The sequence below is a fragment of the Aotus nancymaae genome, unplaced genomic scaffold, assembly GCF_030222135.1.
Source record: "Aotus nancymaae isolate 86718 unplaced genomic scaffold, 86718_ANA_hifiasm-v0.15.2.pri h1tg000014l, whole genome shotgun sequence".
NCBI lineage: Eukaryota > Metazoa > Chordata > Mammalia > Primates > Aotidae > Aotus > Aotus nancymaae.
The window spans coordinates 91,131,899-91,155,659 of NW_026988425.1; positions in this window are offsets into that span (position 1 = coordinate 91,131,899).

A 23,761-nucleotide genomic window follows, 5' to 3' on the forward strand; every position below is an offset into this window, starting at 1 on the left:
AAGCAGTGTCTTGTACCTACCTGGCCGTCCATAAATGTCTGTTCAATAAATTACCATGTCACAAGACCATGGGATCCCACTGAGCCAGTCTGGCTTGAAGAGATATATCACTAAGCTAGGACCCTTAATATTATGGGAACACAGAATATCAAAGCTTAAAAGTGCCTCAGGATCATGTAATTCTCCAAATAAGACCAGTGGAGAGTCACCAAAGGAAGATACAGAGATTTTTTTTTTTTTTTTTTTTTACAATGACTTCAAAAATATAACAGAGCTATGTGAAGTCAAAATGGACTGCACAACCACACAGGGAAATCAATGTGGGAGAAAGGGGAAGTGTTAAATTCCTAAACTTAAAAGGCCTTCCTAAGCCTGGAATTCCATAATTCTCAGACTTACTCTACCTTGGGCTGACCTCACATCCCAAGCTCATAACATTTTCTCTGGCTGGATTCTCTGAGCTATGCTCCAGCAGATACAGGGTACAGTACCATCTGTTTATAAGAAACAGGGATTGTCTTCTCCAAGCATGAGCCTAAGTTCAGAAAAAGAGTGAATAAATATCCCATTGTGTCCCAGGTGCTAGGGCATGAAGAAAGTCGGGAGCCAGAGGGAGTCTTTTGGGAGGGCTGTAAGCAAGGCATCAGGACAACACGGTTGCCTTTTATGGCAGATATGACTAGTTTCCTTGTCTCTGCAGTAATGTGAGCAGAACCTTCTAGGAGATACTTTAAAAGTGCATACAATCCCTAGAAGTTTCTGGAAGATGCTAATTCTTCCCCATATCTAGTACTTCATAAATGATCTCAAATTTTCTATACATATACAATCAGAAAAATGGTGCTTTCACTTACAATATGTTGTAATTTACCCAAAGTTTAGAAAACACTGAAACTTTTTTTAAGTTAAAGAACAAGAAATCAGTAAGATCACAACCTTTGCCCAAGAAACCCTATACTGCTCCAACTGCCAATTAAACTTTCTCATTTTTAACAGTCATGGCTCTCTAAATTCAAAGGCTTTTGCCAGTGCAGTGAATATTAAGTACAATTGCCCTCTGGTACTGAACTGAAACAGAATTAAAATTCTTAAAATTATATTTCATCCCACACTGCAGAAGTTCCCTTTTGAAGCCAACATAACTCACACATCAAAACCTCCAACGAAAGACTTTATTGGCTGTGAGATACAACTAATTGATTTCAGAAGCCTTACTAGGGATTGCATTTTTATTTTTATAGGCCTGGAAAAAAAACTGTTCTTAAAACAACTGCATGGTTCTTCAAGTTACCAATTTAAATACACTGTTTATTGCACCCACAGGATCCACAAAGGTACAAAATATTTCGTATTTTCTTTTTCTCTTGTCTTTAAACCAAAGGTAAATTATTTCAAAGGCAAATTTGAATCCTAGATGAAAGATAAAGTATAAATGTAGAACTGAATCTCTTAAGGAACTATATGAATCACTGGATTATTATAAAGTTATTCAATATTATAAGCTTCTTATCATAAATAAATAAGCTTTAAAATATGAATAAAATAAACACTAAAAGGACCTAGATAACAGATAAGCTGAGACTTGGAAGCATTTTGAATTCTCTGCTGTCTTATTATTTGAAAGTGAAAATGGTAAAGGTTAAATTGAAGACCTTACCTACAATGGCAAAAACACTCTTCCATCCTTGTTATACACTTATTTGCTTTAAAGAGTCATGATCTGTAAGACAACTGGTAGAAAATAGATACCATACTTAATTATTGAAGAGAGCTATTTCCTTATCATACCTAGTATTTACTATTTCTATATTTTAAAATGATACCATCTATACTGCTTTTCTTTTGCAAGAAAGAAAATGCTATTTTCTCTCAGCTTTCTATACTGACAAATCTTATGTGTTCAGAAAGTGCATCCTAAAAAATTCAAGATGACACTTTTGCACATATTTCCGAAAGAAGTATCTCATTTCAGAACAAGTGAATGGACATGACAATACTAGCAGAGATAAACGATGTCCTCATGACTTGAGTTTAAAGTCAATGCACCAGGCAAAGTCTGGAAGCAAAGGTCTTAAGAGAGGTGCATGTGGCCCAAGCTGAAGGCATTTGCTGATGAAATCTTAACCAGAGCTCTGTGTTGCTTTCCAAGGAGTAGTATCTGGCTCTCTAGCAAAGAGGGTAGGGAGGAGTGAGGACTCTATCTTTCATATCAACAAAGCCACCATGGAAACATTCTTCAGATAATCAGAGCACTGCAATCAAGGACTTTTTTTTGTTCCTTTGGCTGAGACTTGTACAAAAGGAAGGATTGATAACATCTAAGAGAGATGAATCTAAAACATCTACCAGAAGTTGAACTACATGGACCTACATGGTTAAAACTTAGGACTGTAACTATCACCAGTGGCCTTACCGAAATAATTTGGCACTTTTACTTCAACCTGAGGTAAAAGGAATTGGTTTCTAAATATGTCATGTTGGGTTTTTGCTTTGTTTTATTTTGTTTTCAAGTAAACTCCAGGAGAGAGAATAAATGCTGAAGACTTCCATATAAATCATTTCCCTTATGTTTACATTTAACTGCCTTGCTACATTCATCTAATGAGTTTAGCCTGTTTTCTCTTTGCAAGCTCAGCATGGTTATAAATACAATAAAGAACAGCATGTCTTCTACCATCACTAGTCCCAAAATAGGCTTCAAATAAAACACATTGCAAAGATTATATTTGCCTTAAAGCTGTCATATTATCTATATATATATACAATATATAACACATATATATTTGTAATATATATTGTATATTTGTTTATTTGTAATACATATTATCCATGTATATGTATACATATATAAATGTGCATATGGATATACACATTTTATTTCTATTAATGAAAACTAGTAGCCATCTTTTCCCAATCTGGATTGACTTTATTTAGCCATCTTGGAAGGGAATGACAAAGCAAATGGGGTGTTTCTTCTCCCTTGTCAGTATGTCACTTGTTGGGTATGTCATCCTTGAATACTTTACCAAGAAATAGTTAATGAGAAAATTTGAGGTCTTGAGTTTTCTTCAAAGTGCAGTCACCTGTTCCCTGTCATAATTAGTGTCTCTTTGCTCTTCAGCCCATTGCTTCTTGACAGCTTACTCCTGTCTTATGAATATATTTTCAAATAATGGTGGTAGGCTACTGAACCACTTTTAATCTGTGAAAATCAACGTGTCCTTAATGATACTTCAATAGAGAAAGTTGGAATATCTTACTTGTCAACATTTGAGACACTGGTTAAATGAATTACTTTTAATACTGGTAACTTATGAAAATATTGAGCTTCCTAGTAGAAAATACATCTTAAAGATGACCACGTAGGCTCAGTTGTGAGCAACAGCTCTAATATTAAAAAGAATGTCAGCTAATATATGTAGAAGGAAAGACAGAATTAGTAAGTTACCACTTTGTAAACTTTAAAAAAATTATTGATTTAGGCTAGAAGTATCACATGGTATTAAAACCACGGGTAAAAAGGTACGGCTGGATCAGACATTCTGTAGTGCCAAGATAACACCACAGCGACTACTTCCTGGCAGCAAAGGGAAACGCAACATTATAGTGGACAATTAAGAAGTCATTAACATTTGCAGTCATAGTGATATAAATGGTGGGAAATCCAGATATTATGTTAGTATGTACTCTTACCAGAATATTAACCATAACCTAATCAAGCTTTTTCAGAAGGATGCAAGACATATCCAGAAAAATGAAATATTTTACAGGACAAATGATCCTCTCTTTTCAGCAAGTCAGAACTATTTTAAGCTAAAAAATGTTTAAACGATACAACCAACAAATGCAATTTGTTGTCCTAATTAGATTCTGGTATGAACAAACCAGCTGAAAAAAAAATATTTTAGGGAAAATTTTAAGGAATTTGAATATGGAATAAGTATTAGATATATTCAGTGATTACTGTCAATTTTGATAGGTATAATAATTCCATTTTGGTTATAAGAAAATGTTCTCATTTTTTTTAAATATACATAGTAAGGTATTTATGAAGTATCATACTATGATGTCTATAATTTTTCCTTAAAAACTTAAGTATAGTAAAAAAATGAGTTGAAAAGAAGTAAAATGAAAATGAAATACTTTCTTCAGAATAAGCAAATGCAAGCAGCAGATGACATCCTCAGATGCCACAGTTCTGGCCAACAACTTCCCACTAAAAATCTGAATGTCTTCTACACTTTTAATATTTCCTTAAAAGAGTGATAAATCCTTTTCATAAATAGGACATTTAGTCTCTCTTCTTTATTCACTGTTTCTTCGGAAATAAGTCAGTACACTTCAGTTAAGCATTGTTTCCATTCTCTTCCTTTCTATATTCTAAGACAGTGGTTGTCAAAGGGTGGTCCTTGGAGAAGCAGCATCAGCATTGCCTAAGAATGTACTAAAAAGGCACATTCTGGGTCTGCTCCAGTCCCAGCCAATCAGAAGCTATGGGGGTGGAGCCCAACCACCTTTGTGTGTTCCACCCTCCAGGTGATGCTGATGCACACTTAGGTTTGACTGGTCGTTGTTTTAGAGAGCTCCCATTTCTCCTAGGGTAATCCACTTCATCACTGCTAAGTTGCCTGCAAACTAGAGATAAAATAAAGTAAGAGTCCAAATTGTAGAATTGATGCATAATTTTTATCCTTTTCTATCTAAGCTTTTAGCCATGAAATGAGTGAGTAAACAATATTTGTTATATTGGACATTGCATTATGGTTACAAAACAATATTTTAGACATTATTGAAAACAATGAACTTGTTCCATGTAGTCACTGTTATATTTCCCAGACTCCAAGAGAACCTTCGACTCTCTACTGCAAGATGAAATAGATCCATTTTATGCGCTAGAGTTTGTGATGCAATTTGAATGATGCCTGTCTTCAAACACTTCACAGAATTTTAACTAATGGGAACTTCTAGCATACCCACTCACAGTGTTCCAATTCTCTAGTGGTTTGCCTTGCCTCCCCAAGAAATAGTATCTTTGAAGACTGGTAACCATGCCTAAATGCTGCAAAACACACTGCATCCCATATGCTCTGAGCACTCAGTAAATATGAGATTCTGCAATGCTGAGGCTTTCCTAATATTAGTGGAAAGTCAGAATCCTGAGAGGTTCCACAAAACCATCATTTTCTTTTCTTTATTTTACTTTAAGTTCTGGGATACATTTGCAGAACATGCAGGTTTATTACATAGGTATACATGTGCCATAGCGGTTTGCTGACCTATCAGCCCATCATCTAGGTTTTAAGCCCACATGCATTAGGTATTTCTCCTATATGCTACTCTCCGCTTGGCCCTTAACCCCATACAGGCCCCATTGTGTGTTGTTCCCCTCCCTGTGTACATGTGTTCTCATTGTTTAACTATCACTTATCAGTGAGAACATACGGTGTTTAGTTTTCTGTTCCTATGTTAGTTTGCTGAAAGTGATGGCTTCCAGCTTCATCCATGTTCCTACAAAGGACATGATCTCATTCTTTTTTTATGGCTGCATAGTATTCCATGGTGTATATGTGCCACATTTTCTTTATCCAGTCTATCACTGATGGGCATTTGTGTGGTTTCATGTCTTTGCTTTTGTAAGTAGTGCTGCAATAAACATATGCATGCATGTGTCTTCTTTATAGTAGAATGATTTATAATCCTTTGGGTATATACCCAGTAATGGGATGGCTGAGTCAAATGGTATTTCTGATTCCAGATCCTTGAGGAATTACCACACTGCCTTCCACAATGGTTGAACTAATTTACATTCCCACCAAGAACATAACAGCATTTCTGTTTCTCCACAGACTTGCCAGTATCTATTGTTTCTTGGCTTTTTAATAATTGCCCTTCTGACTGGCATGAAGTGGTATCTCATTGTGTTTTTTGTTTGTTTGTTTGTTTGTTTTGCGTTTCTCTAATGATCAATGATGATGAGCTTTTTTTCATGTGTTGCTTGGCCACATAAATATCTTCTTTTGAGAAATATCTGTTTATATCCTTTACTCACTTTTTGATTTTTTTTTTCTTGTAAATTTGTTTAAGTTCTTTGTAGATTCTAGATATTAGACCTTTGTCAGATGGATAGACTGCAAAAATTTTCTCCCATTCTGTAGGTTGCCTGTTCACTCTGATGATAGTTTCTTTTGCTGTGCAGAAGCTCTTTAGTTTAATTAGATCCCATTTGTCAGTTTTGGTTTTTGGTTGCAATTGCTTTTGGTGTTTTAGTCATTAAGTCTTTGCCCATGCCTATGTCCTGAATGGTATTGCCTAGGTTTTCTTCTAGGGTTTTTATGGTTTTGGGTTTTACATTTAAGTCTTAAATCCAACTTAAGTTAATTTTTGTATAAGGTGTAAGGAAGGGGTCCAGTTTCAGTCTTCTGCTTATGGCTAGCCAGTTTTCCCAGCACCATTTATTAAAAGGGTATCCTTTCCCTGTGCTCTGTTTTTGTCAGGTTTGTAAACAATGAGTTAAACAATGAGAACACATCTCATACCAAAGATCAGATGGTTGTAGATGTGTGATGTTATTTCTGTGGCCTCTGTTCTGTTCCATTGGTCTATATATCTGTTTTGGTACCAGTACCATGCTGTTTTGGTTACTGTAGCCTGTAGTATAGTTTGAGGTTAGGTAGCGTGAGGCCTCCAGCTTTATTCTTTTTGCTTAGTATTGTCTTGGTTATACAGGCTGTTTTTTGGTTTCATATGAAATTTAAAGTAGCTTTTTCTAATTTTGCAAACAAATTCAATGGTAGCTTGATGGGAATATCACTGAATCTATAAATTACTTTGGGTAATATGACCATTTTCATGATATTGATTCTTCCTATCCATGAGCATGGAATTTTTTTCCATTTGTTTGTGTCCTCTCATATTTTTGAGCAGTGGTTTGTAGTTTTCCTTGAAAAGGTCCTTCACATCCCTTGCAAGTTGTATTCCTAGGTATTTTATTCTCTTTGTAGCAATTGTGAATGGGAGTTCACTCCTGATTTGGCTCTCTGCTTTTCCATTGTTGGTGTATAGGAATGCTTGTGATTTTTGCACATTGATTTTGTATCCTGAGACTGCTGAAGCTGCTTATCAGCTTAAGGAGTTTGGAGGCTGAGACAATGATGGAACATATCTCAAAATAATAAGAGCTACTTATGACAAACCCATAGCCAATATCATACTGAATGGGCAAAAGCTGAAAGCATTTCTGTTTGATAACCAGCACAAGACAAGGAAGCCCTCTCTCACCACTCCTATTCAACATAGTTCTGGCCACAGCAATCAGGCAAGAGAAAGAAATGAAGCATAAAAATAAAAAGATGAAGTCAAATTTTCTCTGTTTGCAGATGACATGATTCTATATGTAGAAAACACCATCATTTTCTAGTGCACCAAACTAGAAACCTAACCCAAAGTGTCCAACGTTCTATGCAGTGCTTTGTCCTCTGGACTTACTAGCAGCAAAAAAGAATGTGGCATATAGAATTGTAGTCCCATCCTCATGCTGGAGACTTAGAGACACATTTAACTATTTGATATTGATATGAGAGGTGTCCACGACTAACTAAAACCATACGCTATTCCTCATACCAAATTGTGTTGTACAAGGTTTGCATTAAAGCATGACCAGGCTGACTCCCTGTCCTTCCCTTTCAGGAATGAGGGTCTCTTGGGCCGCCCATAAACCACAGGCACCAGTCCTTACTGCCTGAGAATTTTGTGATACTCTTCACAACCCCTTCTTGAAAACACATGTGAAACAATGTCCAGTTCCCTGCCCATGTCTGTCTGTTTGAGCACTAGCTACTGATGGCCAGATGCAATAGTTAATGGGAACACTCAATTTTGGAGGCAGATGTCAAGAGAAGAAAAAAACATTCAATAATTCTGAAGCAAGAAAACTTCACTTGAACATGACTCAATGAGAAGGAAAATAACACACTTGCAGGAAATACACAGTTGAAACTGAGAGAAGGCACCAGGGAAAAGATAGGAAAGGTAATGGTGATTTACAGCACCTGAAAGAATCCGCTGGGAAGTTGCCCATTTTTACTCTTTAATCCTTTATACCTTCCAGTCTTCAAACACACAGTTATGTAACTAATTGTACTATGGCCAGCTACCTCATTGCTATAAATGGTTGAAGAAAAATGGCCCTACCTCCTAAATATTTTTTATCTATCTGAAATCACCAACTGCCTACAGAGGTAATTTTTATGTACATCTATATATCTATAAGCATGTGTGTATCTATATATTTAATAATATACATATGCACACACATACATATTTATCACAAAGCTTAACTTATAGCATTAGATAAGGTAGCAACGAATATGAATCCCAACTCTTCAATTTCTAAGTCATGTGATAGATTATAGGTAGTAACTTAATGAGTATAAACCTCAGGTTTCCCTTTATGAATGGGGATAACAACATCTCTATCAGTTTGATCCAAGGTTTAAATTAGATGATGTATGCCTAAAGTTTTCCACAATTTCTAGCAGAAAGTCAGTACTCAATAAATAGTTGTGATTAATATTAATATTGTATAACCCTCTGTGTATCAGAATTTCTCACTTGCTTTGTCACACACAAAAAATTAAATCTTTATTTTACTTTACTAGGATCAAGATTTTGTCTACTACTAGAGTATAGAAACTAAATTCTTGTTCATATTGCACATCTTTTTTTCAAGGAATCACTAAAAAGTATTTAAAAAATACCACATTCTAAATCTCATATTTGCCCTTTTATCACGTCTCAGTTTCATTTGGTGATTTAACACTACTCTTCAGAGAGCAGCAAGTCTATGAATGAAAGATTAGAACTGGCTGGAAAATCATTTGCTTGTGCTCAACAGTCCAAAATGAGTTGGGAGCATTGGTTAGCCACAAATGGAAACCAGAGGAGAACAGAGTGTGTGTGTGGCTGTGGGGTGGGGGTGGGATGTGGGGATGACTTGAAAAAGAAATCAGCACCATAAATAGCTCACATTTTGGGGGTAGATTCAATAAATGTGTCAATTATAGAGTAAGTAAGTATAAATTGTATTTACTTCATTTCTGTAATCAGCAACGGTGCTTAAAACCATTTTGCCTTGTAGGTAACTTCAAAGTGTTTCCAATGTGACAGCACCAAAAAATGTTATTTTGTATTTGAGTGTTATTTTCTGTTTTTCTCTCCCCTTCCTCAAGAGAGTCCTCAATTTGCCTACAAAGCTTCTGATTCTTTGGCCCGCTGAAGGCTGGAGATGATGGAGATTATTAGTGGTGTGCAGAATCCAGAGGATGGGTACAAACAAAAGAATAAAGACTACCAATAAGCGAAGGGAAGGTGACTTAAAAAGGCAGGGAAAATATTGAGGGTGGAGTTTCATCCCAAGTGAGGAGGACTGAATCCTGTTGGTTAGAAGGAGAGAAGAGGAAAGGAAATGTCTTTAGAGGTTAAGAAAGTGGGAATAAGAAGAAATGGGTTTTTTTTTTTGTTTTTTTCTTTGTTCAATTGGTTTTGGGTTTTTTGTTTGTTAGTTTGTTTTTTGAAACGGAGTCTCGCTCTGTCACCCAGGCTGGAGTGCAGTGATGTGATCTCGGCTTACTGCAACCTCCACCTCCCGGGTTCAAGTAGTTTCTCCTGCTTCGGCCTCCTGAGTAGCTGGGGTTACAGGCACGCGCCAGCACACCAGGATAATTTTTTTTTTTTTTAGTAGAGACAGGGTTTCGCCATGTTGGCCAGGCTGGTCTTGAACTCCTGGCCTCATGCTCCGCCCGCCTCAGCCTCCCAAAGTTCCAGGATTACAGGCATGAGCCACTGGGGCCTGCCAAAAATGGTTTTCTAATATTACTAAGAATTACGTGACTTCCTCATATTTTAAGAAACTCAATTTATAAAAACATCATTTTGTTTTCAAATCTGCTTAAGTTGTTGGAATGTGTTTCTTTGGCCAAAACATCCCTCTAAAATCGATAATGGCTTAGATGTGGTTACCTAATTTTCATAACTTCCTTATTTTTGTTTGACTCTGTCTAATTAGCTGTCTGTTCATCAAATGTCCTCAGATGTTTTCTCTGAATGTGCCATCACTTCACCATTCAATATCTGAATGAGCATTTCTCCTTTTCTGTTCTCTAGAAACCTAGGATATCATCAGATAATTTTTAATCAGTTTCTCACTAAATTGAACAATAAATTTAACATACATGGGTGTGCACACTTGTGTACTCATGCCCAGGAGTGTGTATCATGGATAGAAAAATAGATTGGCACATAGCCAAAAGAAGCCCCAGTCAAAGTGAAGAAGCATTAAGGATCATTTATAATCAAGAGACGTTTCAGCACTTTTTAAAGTGGCACAATTGTCAGTGTGATTACTTAATGAATACAATAAGCAAAAGCAAAAAGCCCAGTAAAAATTAGGTTATGGGGTACTGGGATTTTATGAACCCTAGCCTTCATGAGAGGAAGAAAAAGGCAGCAGAATTAGTGAACACTCTTTACTATTAAAATGGGCCTCAGGGCCAGACATGGTGACTCACACTTGTAATCTCAACACTTTGGGAGGCTGAGGCAGAAGGATTGCTTTGAGGACAGGAGTTCAAGACCAGCCTGGGCAACATAGCGAAACCTCATCTCAATAAAAATAATAATAATAATAAGCACTTCAGTGTATAGATTTAGTTAGCCTGCTAATAGAACATGTCCCGCAGAAAAAACCGTCTACATCATAGAGGCGTATGTGTTTGTGTGTATTAGGGGTGGTAATAGGATATATGGATTGTGAATTAAAACCACTGGGTTTGAATTGTAGCTCTATTAATCAGGCAATTTATATTATATTATTAAATATATTAATAAAATTAACATTAGAAGGTTGCTATGAAGATTAAAGGTGGTATTATTTGTAAAAACCTTGTTACAATAATTGCACATAGAATAAAAATAATCAATGTAACAGCACTCACACTGCACTGATTATATATATGTCAACACAGTGGTCTATGAACTTTGTATCCATTTGTATATATTAACATATCAAATACAACAAACATATGACATGAGTACCATTATTATCTCTGTTTAATAGAAGATGAAATGGAGATTCAGAGAGGTCAAGTAACTACTCCAATTCTATACCATTACAATGTTTTAGAGCTGAGATTCAATCCCAGACTCACTGGTTCTAAAATCTACACCCAATATTATCTTCTCTATAAGAATAATAATAATCTGTTTATTATTCCTATTGTTATCATTACTGTATGGGAAAAGGTGTATGCTAACATGGGAGCTGATTTCATCAACTATGTAACTTCATATATTTTTATATATTATTTAATTTATAGATATTAAATAATTGGATCTTGGACCAAATTTCCTGTAAACAACCTCACCTATTTTTCTTTATGATGGTTTCATCAACTACTAGTGCAAGGTGCTGGGAAAAAACATAGATTGAGCAGTAAAGTGCAAGACAAGCAAAATGAAAACTAACCAAAGTTTAAAGTTTCTCTGAAGACACATAAGTAACTTACACTAAAAACATTCATTGTACACATGAAATTCAAATTGAACTGGACATTCTGTATTTTATCCTAGAAATATCTCTGTTAGCAGTATTGTAGATCATGTGGCAACATAGATAACTGAAAAAGAAACAAATGCATCATTGGAGGAAAACAGGCAGGAGAGAAAGGACAGCAGCAGGGAAAAATCTCAAAAAATTCACCAATAAAAACTGCTGCCTTGAGTGTCATGTTTTCCTTTGAAGCTGAAATTAGAACTAGGCTGGGTGTCACCTGTGTGTTGCAAACACAATTTTCTGAGCTTGTGACACAGAGCAGGGTATAGTTCCATTTTCACTAGTGAAGATCTATCATTTAAACAGTGCAACTCCAAGCCAAACTTCCATTACTGTGTGCCAGCCCTTCCAGTGGAGACAACACCTTGTTTAAAACACAAAAGAGCCACATTTGGGCTGTGTGTCAGGCAGCTGTTCCATGAACAGAGGGTCTCATGCTGATAACCAACACAAAGCCTTTGCCGAGACTTTGCAGGTGCTCGTGTTCTGGCAGGAAGAAAATTCTTATCTTTAATGTGTGCAATAATGGGCTTAATGTTCATCTGGCAAAGCCTCACAAAGTTTTACACATTGACCATAAAAGGCAAGAACCATGTCTTCACAGCTCAATTAGTTTTGCATTCTCACCATTATTAGCAGGATTCATATAATATATAGGATATTCTGCAGTTGTTTCCAGGCTTCTTCCCTTTTAGAATCAGTGAAACATGTCTGACAGCAAAGCAAAACATGAATCATGATGATCACTTTGTGCAATGATTGGTATTGCGATATCAGTAGCCAAAATATATTATATTGTATTTGAAAAACTTTCATTTATTCACATTTATACAAGTAATTCACATGATAAAAAAATCAAGCTGTCTTCCATAAAGGCAAATGTAATGAAGGAAGAATTTAAAATTCAGGCTCTTTTTTATCTTCCCTCAATTAACAACTCACGATGTTTCAGACTTAGATACTTCTTTACAGAATGTTAGTCTAGTCTATTGTTCTCTATCTTTTTTTGTCGACTTGCATATGGGAGAGATTTGACTCCATTACAACTATCACATTTAAAAAATTGCACCTGGGTGTATTTTGTACTAAAGAATATTATGTTATTGGGAGTGAGTATATTTACTTATAATGAGAATGTAGTTATAATTTCACAGTCTAAACAAAATCTGTATATACATCTAAAGGTGTACAAATCAGCAAAGAGGAAAGTCCGTTTGTCTACCAACTAGAGAAAGCAGGTAACAAAATAAGTTAAAACAGTATTTTCTCAGCATAGATTCCCTTCACATATCTGGTACTCTCTGTACAATCCCTCACCGGATATTTTGTCAATTTTTTAATTTATATTATTTTTAATTGACAAATCATAATTGTATTATACTTATGGGGTATGATGTGATGTTTTACTAAATGTATACAATGGTTTAATAAATGTATACAATTAAATCAAGCTAATTAACATATTCATCACCTCACTTACTTGACCTTTTTTGTGGTGATATATTTGAAACTTACTGTCTTACTTATTTTAAAATATACAAGAATTATTATTGACCATAGCCACCCTACTGTGCAAGAGATATTGCCAATTTCTACCCCAATATTTCTATCAGGTGAAAAGAAATATTCTGCATGGTTCAAAGACATCTATCTAATAAGACAAAGTGCACTGGAGGGCTGACAAATTCAGAGAATGACCAACTTGCTATATTCATGTCCTGCAATGTGAACTGGTTAGCATTTGTCTGGTAAGGAGGGAAACTCAGGAAAGGATACTACAGGGGAGAAATGCTCAGACAAGACCTTTTTTATGAGTATAGAAAATCATTTAAACTGCACATTATTTGTATTTGGATTCATACAAAATTATCATTGGATATAATTATTACTATAAAAACCAGTGCTGACCTTCGGTTAATTGTTTTACCTCTTCTGACTACCAAATCTTTACTAAAAAATATATTTTATGCATAAATCTACAATGTTAAAGAGAATGGGAGAAGACTGGGCAGGAATGAAATTTTGAAAGCTGGAAAGCAGAAAGATGAGTTGAATTTCACTTTGCATGTCTGAGAAAACTGGACCTAAGCAACAGATAGAAGGCACAAAAGCAAGCTGTTTCCTTGCACTGAACAGTCCTAAAACAGTTGAGGAACAGGCAGTATTAGTTATCTCTGAAAGAAAGGCAAAAGGTTGCAGAGGGTAGGGTAAAAGAGAAGACTGAAAATTGAAGGAAGGATTGAAACCTACGTAAGAAGTTAGACCCCAGATGCCCTCCACTGCCCCATTCATCCATTCTAGCAGAACACTAGAGATTTCTCCTCAGGAGGGATTGAGCTGCAGAAAGTCTGGACCCAGAAAACCAGGAAAGACTGAGGAATGACAGGAACATAATGAAAATGCAAATCAAACTTGTCAATAATATGTAAACTGAAAAGACAGTGGAAGAATGCTTTTAAAAATCTCAGTAGCAATGCTTCCTAACCTGGAATTCTACCCAACCAAACTATCATTGGAGATTTGATCTCAGGAAATTTACCTCCCACGCACAACTTCTCAGGAAGCTAATGAAAAAGGTAACCTACTAAAATAAGAAGGAAGTATCTAGAAAACTAGAAACCCAATACCTGTTAGAAGTAAAAAAAAAATCTCAGGATGATGGGAAAAGGAATTTTAGGAGAAGTTATGAAGGAGACCTAAGAGCAACCAGCTCAGACTGGAGCAAGAGGACTGATGTCTCCAAAGAGATAACTCTGCAAAGATGAATTTAACGTTTGAATGGACTGAAAGGAGATTTATCCTTCCGTGGGGTAAAAACATAAGCAAACAAGGAGAGAGAAGAGATTAGTAAGACTTTAAAAAAAACCCTTCTTACTGGGAAAAAAACTAATTGTAGAGTATAATACTATTAATGCATTATATAATCATAGAAATATAATCCTTGAATATTTAATGTAACCAAAAATTATGAGGAAAGTTATATGTCAGGGAGACAATGGGTAAGATTGCTCAATCCTCAAATTCCAAAGTAAAATAAAAACAATACATATCTAAATGAAGAAAGCAATATGGGAATATTATTTAGAAATATGAAAATTAAAAACAAAATAAACAACTAAAATAATTGAAAATGGCTGCCAAAGGGCAGCAAGAATGGTGGGGTGCAGGAGACAGGGGAACATTTTTCATAACAAGTTATGTAGAAATATTCACCTTTAAACTATGCATATATAAAACTATGATAAAAGTAAAAATATAATTTTCAAAGAGTAATTAACTACTTAACAGAGCTTATTTAATTACCAATAGCTCACATTCACTGCTTACTAGGAGTCCTTCTAGGAATCCTAGTACTCCGCTCATAGTAAGAACCTTAGTGAGGTGGGGTTTTTTTTTTTCTTTTTTAATGATTCAGGAGGTATATGTGCAGGTTTGTTGCATAGGATATTGTGTGATGCTGGAGTTTAGGCTTCTAATGATAGCGTAGCCCAAGCAACAAACACAGTACTTGATAGGTAGTTTTTAAATGCTAAACCTCTTCTCTCTCTGTCCCCCTTTAAAATCCTCAATGTCTATTGCTTCCATCTTTGTGTCTTTGTGTCTATGTGTCCCAATGTTTAGTTCCCACTTACAAGTAAGAACATGCTGTATTTGGTTTTCTGTTTCTGTGTTAATTCATTCAGGATAATGGCCTCCAGCTGCACCCATGTTGCTGTCAAGGACAGGATTTTGTTATTTCTACAACTGCATAGTATTCCGTGGTATGTATGTACCACATTGTCTTTATTCAATCCACCATTGATGGGCACCTGGGTTGATTTCAAGTTTTTGCTATTGTGAATTGTACTGAGATAAACATATGAGTGCAGGTGTCTTTATGGTAGAATGGTTTATTTTCCCCATGTGTACACCCAGTAATCAGACTGCTGGGTTGAATGATAATTCTATTTTTAGTTCTTTGAGAAATCCTTCGTAAGTTTTGAAAGCATGAATATTTTATTTAACAAGAGCAGGCATGGTAGTGTGCACCTATAGCTCAGCTACTCAGGAGGATAAGGTGGGAGGGTCCCTTGAACCCGGGAGTTCAAGTCAGCCTGAGTAACATAGCAAGACCGCATCTTTAAAAATAAAGTTGAAATGAGAGAGAGGGAGAGAGTACAACAGTTCTCACCTACAAGAGAGAGCACAAATCTGAGGGTAAGGATGTAACACTCAATGAACAAAATTTTCTATTTCTCAATATATATAAATTGCTTGAGTATCTGCGAGAGTGGATTGTGACATTTATGAGGAATAGAGCTGTGTCTATCTCATTTTTTACTTTATCTTCAGCACCAAATACAGCATGGCACACAAACATCATCACAAATTTAATTAATTAATTGACACGTATTGGTTTAATACAGAAAAGAGGACATCAAATAAAATAGCCATTTTACTAAAGAGTGATAAAATGATTACAGCTACATTAAGTGATACAACTCACTATTTGGCATCACCAAATAAATGTGGATATGATTATTACAGTCTAAGAAGACCTGCTTAAGAATATTTTAGTCAGACAAATACCATATGATCTCACTTATATGTGGCATCTAAAAGTCAATCTTGTGGGGTGGTGGCTCTCATTTGTAATCCCAGCTATGTGGAAGTATTGCCTGAGGCCAGGAGTTCAAGACCAGCCTGGGCAACATAGCGAAACCCTTGGCTTTTGGTAGAGAAGGTGTACTCTGTTGGGAATCCTCTAAGCCCCTGATTAGTTTGGGCTCTCCAAGGCCCACAGATCAGACCAACTGAGATGCCTGAACAGCAGAGGTCAACAATACATTATTAAGCACATGCTCTTTTTTAGATTTCCAATTTATAAGAATGTTTTGAATTACAAAATAAATTAATTAATTTAATGGGCAAGTAATTAATTGTATATATTCATGGATACTGTGAAAAGTAAAACAAAGAGAAAACAACAAAAACAAAAACACACAGAAACCTGATCCAAAGGTCAGTAACCTGAAAGATTGAAGGTAAATAAGCCCACAAAGATGAGAATAAATCAACAGAAAAACACTTAAACTCAAAAAGCCAGAGTTCCCCTTTTCCACCAAATGATTGCAACACTCCAGCAAGGGCTCAGACCTGGGCTGAGGTGGAGATGGCTGAAATGAAAGAAGTAGGCTTCAGAATATGGATAAAAAGGAACTCACTGAGCTAAAGGAGCATGTTGTAATCCAATGCAAAGGAGCTAAGAATCATGATAAAACAATTCAGGAGCTGACAGACAAAATAGTCATTTTATAGAGGAACATAACCAACCTGATAGAGCTGACAAGTACACTACGAGGACTTCACAATGCAATCACAACTATTAATAGCAGACTAAACTGAGTGGAGAAAAGAATCTCAGACCTGGAAGATTATCTTTCTGAAATAAGACAGGCAGGCAAGAATAGAGAAAAAAGAATGAAAAAGAATGAACAGAACCTCTGGAAAATATGGGATTATATAAAGACACCAAATCTATGACTGATTGGGGTACCTGAAAGAGACAAGGAAAATAAAACCAATTGGGAAAACATACTTCAGGATATCATCCAGGAGAACTTCCCCAATCTAGCAAGATGGGCCAACATTCAAACTCAAGAAATCCAGAGAACCCCAGAAAGATACTCCATGAGGAAATTATCCCCAGGACACATAGCTATCAGATTCTCCAAGGTCAAAATGAATGAAAAAATGTTAAGGTCAGCCAGAGAGAAAGGCCAGTTTACCTACAAAAGGAAGCCCATCAAACTAACATCAGACCTCTCAGCAGAAACCCTACAAGCTAGAAGAGATTGAGAGCCAATATTCAACATTCTTAAAGAAAATAATTTCCAACTCAGTTTCATATCCAGCCAAACTAAGCTTCATAAGCAAAGGAAAAATAAGATTGCTTATGCTTTCAGATAAGCAAATGCTGAGGGAATTCATTACCACCAGGTCTGCCTTGCAAAAGCTCCTGAAGAAATCACTAAATGTGGAAAGGAAAAACTGTTACCAGCCACTGCAAAAGCAAATTGAAATGCAAAGACTAATGACACTATGAAGCAACTAAATCAATAAGTCTGCAAAATAACCAGCTAGCATGATGATGGCAGGATCAAATCACCATATGACAATACTAATCTTTAATGTAAATGGGCTAAATGCCCCCAATTAAATGGAACAGAATGGCAAGCTGGATAAAGAACCAACACTCATTGGTATGCTGTCTTCAAGAGACCTATCTCATGTGCAGACATACATAGGCTGAAAATAAAGGGATGGAGGAAAATTTACCAAGCAAATGGAATACAGAAAAAAAGCAGGAGTGGCAATCCTAGTTTCTGACAAAACAGACTTTAAGCCAACAAAGACCAAAAAACACAAAGAAAAGCATTATGTAATGGTAAAAAGTACGATTCAACAAGAAAAGCTAATTATCTTAAATATATATGTACCCAATACAAAATACAATGTATAAAGGAAGTTCTTAGAGAGCTTCAAAGAGACTTAAACATCAACAAAATGATAGTGAGAAATTTTAACACCACACTGACAATATTGAGAGATCATCAAGACAGAAAATTAATAAAGATATTCAGGACCTCAACTCGGCTCTGCATCAAGTGGACCTGATAGATACCTACAGAACTCTCCACCCAAAAGGAGCAGAATATACATTATTCTCATCACCATATGGCACCTACACTAAAATTGATAACATAATCAGAAAACACTCCTCAGCAAATGCAAAAGAGCTGAAATAACAAACAGCCTCTCAGACTAGAGGACAATCAAATTAGAACTCAAGATTAAGAAATTCACTCAAATACATACAACTACATGCAAACTGAATAACCTTCTCCTGAATAACTTTTGAGTAAATAATGAAATCAATCATTGAAATGAAAAAGAAAAAAAGATACAACATTACAGAATCTCTGGGACACAGCTAAAGCAGTGTTAAGAGAAAAATTTATAGCATTAAAATGCCCAGATCATTAAATTAGAAAAATCTCAATTTAGCCACCTAACATCACAATTAAAAGAACTAGAGAACCAAGAGCAAACCAATCCCAAAGCTAGCAGAAGACAAGAAATAACCAAAATCAGAAGAAGGAGATAGAGATGCGAAAAAAAATTCAAAAGATCAGTGAATCCAGGAGCTGATTTTTTAAAAAAATTAACAAAATAGACCACTAGCTAGACTAATAAAGAAGAAAAGAGATTCAAATTAACATAATCAGAAATGATAAGGGGGATATTGTCACTGATCCTACAGAAATACAAATAACCATCAGAGAATAGTATGAACACCTCTATGCACATAAACTAGAAAATTTAGAAGAAATGAATAAATTCCTGTACACATACACCCTCCCAAGACTGGATGAGTAAGAAATAGAAGCCCTGAATAGACCAATAATGAGTTCTGAAATTGAGGTAGTAATAAATAGCCTACAAACCAAAAAAAAAAAAAAAAAAAAAGCCCAGGACCAGGCAGATTTATGGTGGAATTCTACCAGAAGTACAAATTGATAGTATCATTCCTACTGAAACTACTCCAAAAAATTGAAAAGACAGGACTCCTCCCTAATCATTCTATCAGGCCAGCATCATCCTGATACCAAAACCTGGCAGAGACACAACAGAAAAAGAAAACTTCAGGTCAATATCCTTGATGAACATTGATGCAAAAATCATCAACAAAATACTAGCAGACAAAATCCAGCAGCACATCAAAAAGCTTATCCACCATGATCAAGTAGGCTTTGTGCCCAGGATGCAAGGCTATTTCCACATACACAAATCAATAAATGCAGTTTATCAAATAAACAGAACTAAAGACAAAAAGCACGTGATTATTTTAATAGATGCAGAAAAGGTCTTTGATAAAATTTAGCATACCTTCATGTTAAAAACTCTCAATAAACTAGGTATTGAAGGAACTTACTTCAAAATAATAAGAGCCATATATGACAAACCCATAACCAATATCATACTGAATGGGCAAAAACTTCTTAAGCTGATAAGAAACTTCAACAAAGTCTCAGGATATAAAATCAGTGCACAGAATAGCTAGCCTTCCTATACACCAACAACAGGAAAGCTAAGAGCCAAATCATGAAGGAACTCCCGTTCACAATTGCCACAAAAAGAATCCATTACCTAGGAATAGAGTTAACAAGAGAAGTGAAGGAGCTCTTCAAAGAGAACTATAAAACACTGCTCAAAGAAATAGAGATGACATAAGCAAATGAAAAACATTCCATGCTCATGGATAGAAAGAATCAATATTGTGAAAATGGACATACTGCCTGAAGTAATTTATAGAGTCAATGCTATTCCCATTAAACTATCATGGACATCCTTCACAGAATTAGAAACAAACTATTTTAAATTTATATGAAACCACAAAGAGCCTGAATAGCCAAGAAAATCGTAAGCAAAAAGAACAAAACTGGAGATATCACACTATCCAATTTAAAACTACACTACAAGGCTACAGTAACCCAAACAGCATGGTACTGGTACAAGAACAGACACATACACCAATGGAACAGAATAGAGAACCCAGAAATAGGACCACACATTTACAACCATCTGATCTTCAACAAACCTGATCAAAAAAAAAAAATAGGGAAAGGATTCCCTATTTAATAAATGATGCTAGGAGAACTGGCTAGCCATATGCAGAAGATTGAAACTGGACCCCCTTCCTTATACCATATACAAAATTCAACTCAAGATAGATTAAAGTCTTAAATATAAAACTTGAAACTATAAAAAGCCTAGAAAAAAAACCTAGGCAAATACCATTCAAGACATAGGTATGATCTGAGATTTTATGACAAAGGCACCAAAAGCAATTCCAACAAAAGCAAAAATTGGCAAATGGGATCTAATCAAACTAAAGAGCATCTGCACAGCAAAAGAAACTATCAACAGAGTAAACAAACAACCTACAGGATAGGAGAAAATTTTTGCAATCAATCCAGCTAACAAAGGTCTAATATTCAGCATCTATAAGGAACTTAAACAAATTTACAAGGAAAAAAAAAATCTCATCAAAAAGTGGGCAAAAGACATGAACAGACACTTCTCAAAAGAAAACATACATATAGCCAAAAAACATATGAAAAAAAAAGCTCAACATCACTGATCATTAGAGAAATGCAAATCAAAACCACAATGAGATATTATCTAACAACAGTCAGAACAGCTGTGATTAAAAAGTCAAAAAATAACAGATACTGACAAGGTTGTGGAGAAAAATGAACACTGATACACTGTTGGTGTGAGTGTAAATTAGTTCAACCCTTGTGGAAGACAATTTGGTGATTTCTTAAAGACCTAAAAAGCAGAAATACCATTTGACTCAGCAATCCCATTACTAGGTATATACCCAAAGGGATATAAATCCTTATATTATAAAGATACATGCATGTGGATGTTTGCTGCAGCACTACTTGCTATAGCAAAGACATGGAATCAAGCTAAATGTTCATCAATGATAGACTGGATAAAGAAAATATACACCTTGGTATACTATGCAGCCATAAAAAGGAACAAGATCATGTCCTTTGCAGAGACATGGATAGAGCTGGAGGCCATTATCCTTAACAAACTAATGCAGGAACAGAAACCAAATACCCTGTGTTCTCACTTATAAATGGGAGATGAAATATGAGAATACATGAACACGTGAGGGGCGAACAATACATACTGGGGCCTGTCAGAGTGTTGGGGGGTGGGAGGAGGGAGAGCACTAAGAAGAGCTAGTCAATGCTGGGTTTACTTCCTGGGTGATGAGATGATCTATGCAGCAAACCACCATGGTACACATTTACCTATGTAACAAATCTCTACATCCTGCACATGTACCCCTGAACTTAAAAGCTGGAAATGAAAAAAAAAATTATATTTTAAAATGAGCAAAAGACCTCAATAGATATTTCTGAAAAGAAGACATAAAAATACGTTAGGAAATCAAACAACTCAAAAGTCAGAAAAGAAATAAGCTAATTTTAGAAAAGGCAAAAGACTTGAATAGACATTTCTCAAAAGAAGACATCCAAATGGCCAGAAGATATATGAAAAACTGCTCAACAGCACCAATTATCAGAGAAATGCAAATGAAAACCGTAAAAGGACATCACCTCAAACCTTTTAGAATGGTTACTATCAAAAAGCAAAAATATGTTAAGTATCATTGAGGATGTAAAGAAGAGGTAATGCTTTTACTTTGTTGGTGGTAAGGTAAATTTCTATAGCCATTATAAAAAGTAGTTTGGAGGTGTCTCAAAAACTTTAAAATAGAACTGCCATATGATTCAGCAATTCGACTTCTGGGTATATGCCCGAAGGAAACAAAATCAGTATCTTGAAAAGACATCTGCACTCCCATGTTTATTGCAGCATTCTTTACAATAATCAAGATATAGATTTATTCTAGATGTCTATCAGCAAATCAATGGATTAAAAAATGTAGTAGATGAATGCAATGACATATCATTCAGCCTTTAAAAAAAAAAGAATAATCCTGTCATTTTTTTCAAATATGGATGAATTTGGACAACATTATGCTAGGTGGAGTAAGCCAGACACAAAAGACAGATGCTGCATAATCTCCCTTAGGTATGGAATCTAAGGGATTCCATGAGTTCTAGGACTCATGACACAGAGTAGAATGGTAGTTGAGTATAGACAACAATACTGTATTGATGATGAATATAGTTAATAATGCTATATTGTATACTTGAAACTTTCTAAAAGTCAAACTTAAAGGTTCTCACCACACACATACACAAATGGTAATTATGTGAGTTGATAGACATGTAAATTAGCTTGAATGTGGCAACCATTTCACAATGTATATATATCGAAATATTATGTTATATACATTAAGTACATACAATTATTTGTCAATTATATGTCAACAAATATATAAAAAATTTAATTATAAAGCTATAAAAAATTTCTAACAAAAATATATATGGTTAACTTCAAGTAAAAGTTAATTTTTTTACAGATTATTCATTTTATTGATACATAATAATTATACATATTTACGGGGATCATATGATATTTTGATACATGCATATATTGATGAAATAAGGGTAACTGAAGTAGTCATCACCTCAAACAATTATTACTTGTTTGTGTTGGGATTATTCCAGAGCTTCGTTTCTAACTCTTTTGAAATATACAACTGTAGTCACCCTACTGTGCTATCAAACATTTGAACTTATTCTTTCTAACTGTATGCTTGTACCCATTAACCAACTTCTCTTTATAGCTCCACAACCTACCCACACACTCTGCCCAGCCTCTCGCAGCCAGCACTCTACTCTCCACTTTCATGACATCACCTACTTTAGCTCCCACATATGTGTGAGAAAATGCAATATTAGTTTTTCTGTGCCTGGCTTATTTCACTTCACAAAATGACCTCTAGTTCCATCCATGTCACTGCAAATGACAGGACAGTCAAAGTCAATTTTGAGATTTTTGCTGGAAGTATGACAACAGTATTCTACTTTATGACCAGTTTTATGTAATCAATAAGTCTAAATGAGATATAACATTGTTTCTCTCATCAGTTGTTTAAACTTCCCTTGTATAAGTTTAAGGAAATACATTTTTAAATGTTTTGTGATAAAAACAAAGAGTTTTTCAATATTTGTGTTTCAGTGAAAATCATGCTAATTCAGTATGTATGCTTACAGCTGTTCTATTTGACAATAAAGATATATTTTAGAGGTTTTTTTTAAAAAAAAAACAAACAAAAAAATGAATAACTGCTTTCTGAGGGAGTATCTACAATTATATATCTTTATTTAGGGAAAGAATTGAAACACTTATCTGTTTAATCTGAGGCCTAATTTCTACTAGCTGTGGCATTTTTAGCTCCTTTCCTTCAAACTTAACCAAAAACATTGATGATATTTAAATAAAAGAATGCAACTGTATACATGGCTGCCAAAAAGAGAAGATGGAGCTGCCATTTTGAACATGCCTAGTCCCAGGAGCAAACCATGAGGGCTTGTCTAGCTGCTATGGCAGTTGCTAATCGAGATATGACTACTGTAGAAATAGCCTACAGAGCAATTCCTGAAATTGATAAGGTTC